Source organism: Homarus americanus, unplaced genomic scaffold (assembly GCF_018991925.1).
Source record: "Homarus americanus isolate GMGI-L3 unplaced genomic scaffold, GMGI_Hamer_2.0 scaffold12891, whole genome shotgun sequence".
Lineage (NCBI taxonomy): Eukaryota > Metazoa > Arthropoda > Malacostraca > Decapoda > Nephropidae > Homarus > Homarus americanus.
In genome coordinates this window covers 4,900-13,842 of record NW_024711474.1, presented here as the reverse complement: position 1 = coordinate 13,842, position 8,943 = coordinate 4,900, and the positions used below count along the sequence as shown (strand labels likewise).

At 49.3% G+C, this 8,943-nt stretch overlaps 1 non-coding gene across 1 annotated transcript; it reads left to right on the top strand.

Annotated features, from left to right (window-relative positions):
* The first annotated feature begins 209 nt into the window (after positions 1 to 209).
* On the top strand, positions 210 to 410 carry LOC121858247. The gene has a single exon (XR_006087397.1). It is a non-coding gene; the product is annotated as a U2 spliceosomal RNA (small nuclear RNA).
* Positions 411 to 8,943: the final 8,533 nt, after the last annotated feature.

Sequence of the window (8,943 nt, the reverse complement as noted above, 5' to 3'; positions counted from 1 at the left end):
AGATTTTAAATGTTGATGTATAAGGAATTCGAATGTTTATCTGCAAACAAAACTCGAGATAGATCCTTGTTGCACCAATTTACAGGTGAAGCAAAGTAAGAATATTACCTAATGTGCATTAATTTAATTGCAACAGCTTTGGAATCGCTTTCTCGGCCTTTTGGCTAAGATCTCTTTTGCTACTTCCATACTTAGTACTAGTTGCGGGACCTGCTTCTCGGCCTTTTGGCTAAGATCAAAGTGTAGTATCTGTTCTTATCAGCTTAATGGAGAGTACATAATCAGGTTCTTTTTGCATGGAAGGAAGAACACAGATTTGGACTTTCTGGGGGTGAAAGTAACAGAGTTACTCCTTTGTTGTTTTAGGCGGCGAGCAGGGAACCCGGTATTTTTCCATTGCTGTGGTTATTACTAATACCATGCAGTGAGAGGAAACATACCAGGGGGGACTGCAAAGCCCCAAACCTGGTCCCACGGGACCCCACGTGGGTGCTTCACACACGTGGCTATTCCCTCCTCTCTGTACTTCCTTACTTCGTACTGGCTGAGGGACCTGCACTCATAGAAGTGTATTCGTCCCAAAGTCCCTCCCCGGTAAACCATCACCTTGCGATCGAGTGGGTTTGTGATGGCGAAAGAGAGGTCGGTACACAACTCTCGGCCGATCCTCCAGGAATACCGTGATAGTGCGGGTACACCCTGGTAAGGGGGTTGTCATGTGTGTGTGGGTGTTCGTGTGGGTAAAGCAAGATGGACGACGAAGGGCCAAGGGGAAGAAACGAAGGAGATCGACAGCCGGAAACAAGAAACCGAATGCTGACCATATGGTTCCCTGCACCACCATCCTTCAAATGCACAGAGAGGACGCAGGGATGCCCATGGGAATGTGCGTCATCGGGGTGGTCTGGCTGCAAGCAATCACTAGTCCGACATCTAAAGGAAGCCCACAACAAGAAAATCAACGAATATATGAACATGTGTGCAGGGTGCTATCTGGTACTGACTATCCGGCCAAGCAATCACACGTGCATCCTCAACAGGCAGATGAGGGAGGAGCAAAGGGTTCCCCATTTTCGTTTCCAGTGCGACGTGCAATACTGCCCCTACTCTGCCCCAACAAAGAGAGGATTGAATAACCACAAGGTAGCAACACATGTACGGCAGTGGAGGAGGAGAGACAACCAACGTCAGGCGGAGCAACGACAGGGGAACCAACAGGCTGAAGGCAATCCAGCAAGCGCCTAGCCCTCACAGGAAGTTGGGGAAAATAGGGATAATGAGCAGAGGGAGCAGCCACAGAATTACGAGCAACAGCAGCAAAGAGAAACACAAGGGCAACGAGAAAGGCACAGATGGACCCCTCCACCCAGGGATGGAGAAGTGGAAGGACCAGAGACACCACGCACCGTCTCTGGGAGAAGTACACCAGTGTCACCGCTGAGCCCAGACGATCAAGAAACGCGACTGAGGTCGATAACGCCGAGCCAGCTGCTCCAAAATGAACCCTCACCAAGAGAGGAATCACAGCACCCAGGGGACCTCACACCCCTCTTGCACATGCCAAGAATGCCACTGTCACCTCTAAGCCCCGATGAACAACATGGTGGAGACAGTACCCAAACAGGGGAACAGATAATGCAAAGTCAAGAAACAAATGAAGGAAGCCAAAGTAATCTCAGTGAATCCCTTACACCACTATCGCAAAGTGAAGCAACTCAAACACTAAGTGGTGAAGGCAACATACAGGAGCAGATTGGCATAACTCCTGAACCAAATGAAGAGCGAGATGAAGCTGAGGAGACATGGATACTGGAGCCGTTTCTGGGCACAGTGTATGAGATCCAGCGGAACCTGGACTGGGCAAGATTTGAAGAAGTACTGATTGAGATCGAGGTAGCAATTCAAGCGGCAAACAGGATAAACATCTCTCAAGGACAGAACACGACCAGGAAAATCACCGATGTCAATGATTGCAAACAGATCCAGAGGCTGTACAAATACAACCGTCGCCGAGCAATACGGCTAATTGCCGATGGGAACGGCGCAAGATGTGAAATAAGCAAGGAGAGAATAGAGGAACACTTCCAACACATGATGGTTGAAAAGGATTGTGACCTAAATACCGTGGAGCACATTCCCGAACCGCCAGACGACAGACCAGAGATGGAAATGCAGCCCTTCACAGAGAAGGAAGTATTTACAAAACTAGCAGCAGCAGAGAATTCGTCACCAGGTGAAGACAGAATATCATATGAGAACTGGAGAAAGGCTGACCCAAGCTGCCGAGTTATGGCAGCCATATTCAACGTGTGTCTCAGAGCCAAGAGAATACCAGACTCCTGGAAACGATACAGAACAATACTTGTCCCCCAAAAAGGGGGTAACCGAGAAGTCGTTTCAAATTGGAGGCCTATAACACTGAGCCGCACAATATACAAGGTGTACACGGGATGCCTCACAGCACGACTCAGAAGGTGGCTCGTTGACAACGAGGTACTGTGCGCTGCACAGAAAGGATTCATGCCAAGTGATGGGGTGATAGAACACAACTACATACTTCAACATCACATGGACGATGCACGACGGAACAATGGCGATACCTGCATAGCAGCACTCGACTTGACCAATGCATTTGGCTCAGTGTCACTGGACCTCATCAAAAGAGCGCTCAACCGTATAAGGGTGGAACGGGATTTTGAAGCAGTAGCAGGAGACATCATCAGTGGCAAGACGACAAGAATCCTAACAAAGGAAGGAGAAACAGAAGAGATACCAGTGCAATGCGGTGTGCAACAGGGGTGCCCAATAAGTGGTCTCCTGTTCAATATAGCGGTCGAACCACTGTTGCGGAAAATCGCGGCCGAAGGAATGATACTGAACCAACAACACAAGCACCCATGCTTAGCATATGCAGACGATATAACCATCATTACAAAACAGCAAGATAATCTACAGCAACTCCTCTACATAGCAACAGAACAATGCAGTAGGATGGGACTGGACCTAAATCCTAGCAAAAGCTCAACATTGCACCTGTCTGGACGAAGACCTCGAGGAATGCGCCAGACACAGTTCTACGTTGGAGAAACGCCCATCCAATGGAAGAGCGATGGCGAAGCAACGCTCTTCTTAGGACGACCAGTTGGGTTCCATCTTCTGCCAAACATCCAAACAGTAGAGGAACTAATGCAACTCGGGACCAAAATACTGACAAGCAAGCTAGCACCGTGGCAGAAATAGATGCAGTCAAGACATTCATGTTCCCGGCAGGAGTGCATGCAATGAGGACTTGGCAACTGAGGAAAACAGACTGGGCACACCTGGACAACGAAATGAAGACAATGCTTAAACACACGCTACATCTACCGTCAAGAGCGTCGAATGAGTACTTGTACGGAAGCAGTAAAGCTGGAGCTTGTGGTGTCCCACTCGCGGCAGAAGACTCTGACATTTTCCTGGTGGATACCGCATATAAATTACTCACGTCACCGGATCCTGACGTCAGGGAAATAGCCAGAGAAGAATGCCGGCGAGTGGCAACAATGAGAACACGACAGGAGCCAAGCATGACCGACGCATGCATGTACTTAACACAGGGAGAGATGCAAACGCGAGGAGGAGACCACCAAACCATCTGGTCTAGAGCCAGGTGTGCCTCAGGCCGAATGGGGGTTTCCTGGATAGCAGAGGGAGGAGACAACATCAAGATAAAATGCACGGACTCCATCATTGAAGAAAAAGATAGAAGGAAGGTAGCCAAAAACATCCGGAGCCAGCGACGACAGATGAGAGATGAAGTTCTGCAGAATAAGCCTGACCAAAGGAAAGTGATGAAGCTCGTAGCACAAGAGAGAGCATCATCAGCATTTGTTCGAAATGGAGCGTATACAACCTTCGCAGACTGGCGTTTCATACACCGAGCAAGACTGAACCTACTCCCCGTCAATGGAGCGAAGCGAGGCCAGAACAGGGATCGGAGATGTCGTCGGTGCAATAGAGAAGAAACGCTCCCACATGTAGTAAACCACTGCATGATACACGCTCGAGCCTTGCAAAAGCGACATAATGCCCTGGTGGATAGAGTACGAAAAGCCGCAGAAGGTCGACATTGGAAGATCATGTCGGCAAATGAACGAGTACCAGGAGCAGCAGACAATGGACGTCCAGACCTGGTGATTGAAAAGAACCGAGAAGTGATCCTGATCGACGTCACCTGCCCATTCGAGAATGGACAAGAGGCATTTAAAGAAGCAAGACTGAGGAAAGAAGAAAAGTATGCAGAACTGGCAGCAGACATGAGAAGACAATACCAGCAGGTGAAGGTGGCTGCATTCATAGTGGGACCCTTGGGAGCATACGACCCGAAGAACGAGAAGCTGATGAAGAGACTGGCATCAAGGGGATACCTGCGCCTCTTCAGGAAACTGTGTGTAAGTGATGCCATTCGCTGGTCGAGAATGATTTATATAGAACATACCTCAGGGGCTAGACAGTATGTAGGGTGAAATAAACCCAAAGTCAAGATAGAAGAAAGAATAGGTTCTAGTTAGTGGAATAGGAACACTATGTATAAAATGTAATAGATAGTCAGCCATTGTCACAAATTAAGGGAATACCCAAACTATTGTAAATAAAAAACAATGTATCATTCTTTTAAATAAAATCTGTTCTTATCAGCTTAATGGAGAGTACATAATCAGTGTTCTTTTTGCATAGAAGGAAGAACTCAGATTTGGACTTTCTGGGGGTGAAAGTAACAGAGTTTACTCCTTTGTTGTTTTAAGCGGCGAGCAGGGAACCCGGTATTTCTCCATTGCTGTGGTTATTACTAATACCATGCAGTGAGAGGAAACATACCCGGGGCGCCCTGCAAAGCCCCAAACCTGGTCCCACGGGACCCCACGTGGGTGCTTCTCACACGTGGCTATTCCCTCCTCTCTGTACTTCCTTACTTCGTACTGGCTGAGGGACCTGCACTCATAGAAGTGTATTCGTCCCAAAGTCCCTCCCCGGTAAACCATCACCTTGCGATCGAGTGGGTTTGTGATGGCGAAAGGGAGGTCGGTACACAACTCTCGGCCGATCCTCCAGGAATACCGTGATAGTGCGGGTACACCCTGGTAAGGGGGTTGTCATGTGTGTGTGGGTGTTCGTGTGGGTAAGGCAAGATGGACGACGAAGGGCCAAGAGGAAGAAACGAAGGAGAAGATGTGGGATGGAGAGCCGGAACACCTGCGACAGGCGAGCCAGTACAAATCGGTGGGAGCGGCGGAGACTCTGACTCAACGGACGGCGGGGGAATGGATGCTCTCCCCCGCCCGAGCGGGGATCGGCAGCCGGAAAGAAGAAACCGAATGCTGACCATATGGTTCCCTGCACCACCATCCTTCAAATGCACAGAGAGCACGCAGGGATGCCCATGGGAATGTGCATCATCGGGGTGGTCTGGCTGCAAGCAATCACTAGTCCGACATCTAAAGGAAGCCCACAACAAGAAAATCAACGAATATATGAACATGTGTGCAGGGTGCTATCTGGTACTGACTATCCGGCCAAGCAATCAGACGTGCATCCTCAACAGGCAGATGAGGGAGGAGCAAAGGGTTCCCCACTTTCGTTTCCAGTGCGACGTGCAATACTGCCACTACTCTGCCCCAACAAAGAGAGGAGTGAACAACCACAAGGCAGCAACACATGTACGGCAGTGGAGGAGGAGAGACAACCAACGACAGGGGAACCAACAGCCTGAAGGCAATCCAGCAAGCGCCCAGCCCATACAGGAAGTTGGGGAAAATAGGGATAACGAGTAGAGGGAGCAGCCACAAAATGACGAGCAACAGCAGCAAAGAGAAACACAAGGGCAACGAGAAAGGCACAGATGGACCCCCCCACCCAGGGTAGGAGAGGTGGAAGGACCAGAGACACCACGCCCCGTCTCAGGGAGAAGTACACCAGTGTCACCGCTGAGCCCAGACGATCCAGAAACACGACTGAGGACGATAACGCCGAGCCAGCTGCTCCAAAATGAACCCTCACCGGGAGAGGAATCACAGCACGCAGGGGACCTGTCACCCCTCTTGCACATTCCAAGAATGCCACTGTCAACTCTAAGCCCTGATGAACAACATGGGGGAGACAGTACCCAAACAGGGGAACAGATAATGCAAAGTCAAGAAACAAATGAAGGAAGCCAAAGTAATCTCAGTGAATCCCTTACACCACTATCGCAAAGTAAAGCAACCCAAACACTAAGTGGTGAAGGCAACATACAGGAGCATATTGGCATAACTCCTGAACCAAATGAAGAGCGAGATGAAGCTGAGGAGACATGGATACTGGAGCCGTTTCTGGGCACACTGTATGAGATCCAGCGGAACCCGGACTGGGCAAGATTTGAAGAAGTACTGATTGAGATCGAGGTAGCAATCCAAGCGGCAAACAGGATAAACATCTCTCAAGGACAGAACACGACCAGGAAAATCACCGATGTCAATGATTGCAAACAGATCCAGAGGCTGTACAAATACAACCGTCGCCGAGCAATACGGCTAATTGTCGAAGGGAACAGCGCAAGATGTGAAATAAGCAAGGAGAGAATAGAGGAACACTTACAACACATGATGGGCGAAAAGGAATGTGACCTAAATACCGTGGAGCTCATTCCCGAACCGCCAGACGACAGACCAGAGATGGAAATGCAGCCCTTCACAGAGAAGGAAGTAGTTACAAAACTAGCAGCAGCAGAGAATTCGTCACCAGGTGAAGACAGAATATCATATGATAACTGGAGAAAGGCTGACCCAAGCTGCTGAGTTATGGCAGCCATATTCAACGTGTGTCTAAGAGCCAAGAGAATACCAGACTCCTGGAAACGATACAGAACAATACTTGTACCCAAAAAAGGGGGTAACCCAGAAGTCGTTTCAAATTGGAGGCCTATAACACTGAGCCGCACAATATACAAGGTGTACACGGGATGCCTCACAGCACGACTCAGAAGGTGGCTCGTTGACAACGAGGTTCTGTGCGCTGCACAGAAAGGATTCATGCCAAGTGATGGGGTGATAGAACACAACTACATACTTCAACATCACATGGACGATGCACGACGGAACAATGGCGATACCTGCATAGCAGCACTCGACTTGACCAATGCATTTGGCTCAGTGTCACTGGACCTCATCAAAAGAGCGCTCAACCGTATAGGGGTGGGACGGGATTTTGAAGCAGTAACAGGAGACATCATCTGTGGCAAGACGACAAGAATCCTAACAAAGGAAGGAGAAACAGAAGAGATACCAGTGCAATGCGGTGTGCAACAGGGGTGCCCAATTAGTGGTCTCCTGTTCAATATAGCGGTCGAACCACTGTTGCGGAAAATCGCGGCCGAAGGAATGATACTGAACCAACAACACAAGCACCCATGCTTAGCATATGCAGACGATATAACCATCATTACAAAACAGCAAGATAATCTACAGCAACTCCTCAACATAGCAACAGAACAATGCAGTAGGATGGGACTGGACATAAATCCTAGCAAATGCTCATCATTGCACCTGTCTGGACGAAGACCTCGAGGAATGCGCCAGACACAGTTCTATGTGGGAGATACGCCCATTCAATGGAAGAGCGATGGCGAAGCAACGCTCTTCTTGGGACGACCAGTTGGGTTCCATCTTCTGCCAAACATTCAAACAGTAGAGGAACTAATGCACCTCGGGACCAAAATACTGACAAGCAAGCTAGCACCGTGGCAGAGAAAAGATGCACTCAAGACATTCATGTACCCGGCAGGAGTGCATGCAATGAGGACGTGGCAACTGAGGAAAACAGACTGGGCACACCTGGACAACGAAATGAAGACAATGCTTAAACACACGCTACATCTACCGTCAAGAGCGTCGAATGAGTACCTATACGGAAGCAGTAAAGCTGAAGCTTGTGGTGTCACACTCGCGGCAGAAGACTCTGACATTTTCCTGGTGGATACCGCATTTAAATTACTCACGTCACCGGATCCTGACGTCAGGGAAATAGCCAGAGAAGAATGCCGGCGAGTGGCAACAATGAGAACAAGACAGGAGCCAAGCATGACCGACGCATGCATTTACTTAACACAGGGAGAGATGCAAACGCGAGGAGGAGACCACCAAACCATCTGGTCTAGAGCCAGATGTGCCTCAGGCCGAATGGGGGTTTCCTGGATAGCAGAGGGAAGAGACAACATCAAGATAAAATGCACGGACTCCATCATTGAAGAAAAAGATAGAAGGAAGGTAGCCAAAACCATCCGGAGCCGGCGACGACAGATGAGAGATGAAGTTCTGCAGAATAAGCCTGACCAAGGGAAAGTGATGAAGCTCGTAGCACAGGAGAGAGCATCATCAGCATTTGTTCGAAATGGAGCGTATACAACCTTCGCAGACTGGCGTTTCATACACCGAGCAAGACTGAACCTACTCCCCGTCAATGGAGCGAAGCGAGGCCAGAATAGGGATCGGAGATGTCGTCGGTGCAATAGAGAAGAAACGCTCCCACATGTAGTAAACCACTGCATGATACACGCTCGAGCCATGCAAAAGCGACATAATGCCCTGGTGGATAGAGTACGAAAAGCCGCAGAAGGTCGACATTGGAAGATCATGTCGGCAAATGAACGAGTACCAGGAGCACCAGACAATGGACGTCCAGACCTGGTGATTGAAAAGAACCGAGAAGTGATCCTGATCGACGTCACCTGCCCATTCGAGAATGGACAAGAGGCATTTAAAGAAGCAAGACTGAGGAAAGAAGAAAAGTATGCAGAACTGGCAGCAGAGATGAGAAGACAATACCAGCAGGTGAAGGTGGCTGCATTCATAGTGGGACCCCTGGGAGCATACGACCCGGAGAATGAGAAGCTGATGAGGCGACTGGCATCAAAGGGATACCTGCGCCTCT